The sequence below is a fragment of the Aplysia californica genome, unplaced genomic scaffold (genome assembly GCF_000002075.1).
Source record: "Aplysia californica isolate F4 #8 unplaced genomic scaffold, AplCal3.0 scaffold00023, whole genome shotgun sequence".
NCBI lineage: Eukaryota > Metazoa > Mollusca > Gastropoda > Aplysiida > Aplysiidae > Aplysia > Aplysia californica.
In genome coordinates this window covers 2,157,045-2,158,292 of record NW_004797293.1, presented here as the reverse complement: position 1 = coordinate 2,158,292, position 1,248 = coordinate 2,157,045, and the positions used below count along the sequence as shown (strand labels likewise).

The window sequence follows — 1,248 nt, the reverse complement described above, 5'->3', positions numbered from 1 at the left end:
GGTGGGGGGGTTCCTTGTTGTGCATGTTTCTCTTCAACAAAAATGGCTCTCCAAAAATCGGATTGTGCACAATTTTACAGAAATCGCATCTGGCGCTAGACAAAAACGTTTTGCCTCATTTTTTTTTCTAGAGAAATTATTTTCCAACAATCGTTGGTCTCACTTATTGTAGACAAGATACGTCCAACGACACTAACTATACATGGTATCAAGCACGTTCTAATAAAGTTATCAAATCTGGCATTAATCAAAGGACTAAACCATCTCGTAATACACAATAATTTATAGCAATATAAAGATTCCCCCCCCCCCCCTCACTCATACAATAACAGACTTGTCTTCATCATTGTGGCCTCCTCGTGAAGAAAAAATCTTGTTAAAATGCGCTGTCAGTGTTGAAATGTTGGGGGGGGGGGGAGGGGAGAATAGCAAACAGAGAACATTTTTCGAATATAGAAACAATCTTTGAACTATTTCAATTTCTGTCTTAGAACTATTCCACACCATCTAATATCTTAGAACACCGAGCTATCCCAGGAAGTACGAGCAACCGGTGTGACTTAAATTTCCATCCCCTCGTTAATTTTTCTTCGCGCCTGCCTAAGCAATACTTTTTCTAGCTCCACACGGGAGATAGTTTTCAAGCCCCTCTATTTACTCTGCCGACTTCCCACCCTTAGCAATTACAAGGGAACAAAGCAGGGTGCGACCTCTCTGATTCTCAAACTCACAACGTCACCGCAGTTTTCGAGGTCCCTGTGGGAGGAAATCTTCCAAAGTCTTTCTAGCCCTTCCTTAAACTTCTCTACTCTCAGAAAGACATCGACCCATCATCGGCTGGACTGGCTAGAATCCCGGAGGGCAAAGATCTGTGTTCGAGATAGGAATTCGGGGATTGAAGTTGAAGTAGGCAGTCTTTATTTCATTTTCTTCTTTGGTTGAACTAGGAATTTATTTTTGTCTCCGAGTCCAAGTTTTATCCATTGTAGGGAAAATATCCCAAGGGGGAAAGTCTGTAGAGTCGAGACACAAACGGGAGATGGGGAAATGGCTTTGTAATTGTGGAAATGGTACAAACATGGCTTTGTGTTGATGAGTTTGTATGTGTATGCGTGCGTGTGTGTCTGTGTGTGTGTCGGTAGGTGGGTGGGTGGGAGGAGGGGAGGGTGAGAGAAAGAGAGAGAGAGAGATGGAGAGGGAAAGAAAGGGGAAGAGGAAGACAGAGAGAGAGGGGAAGAAAAACAGAGA

At 43.2% G+C, this 1,248-nt stretch overlaps 1 protein-coding gene across 1 annotated transcript in view; it reads left to right on the top strand.

Annotated features, from left to right (window-relative positions):
- Positions 1-1,248, top strand: part of LOC118478634 (galactose-specific lectin nattectin-like) — a 2,211-nt gene that overhangs the window by 320 nt on the left and 643 nt on the right. The gene's annotated exons all lie outside the window — the stretch shown is intronic.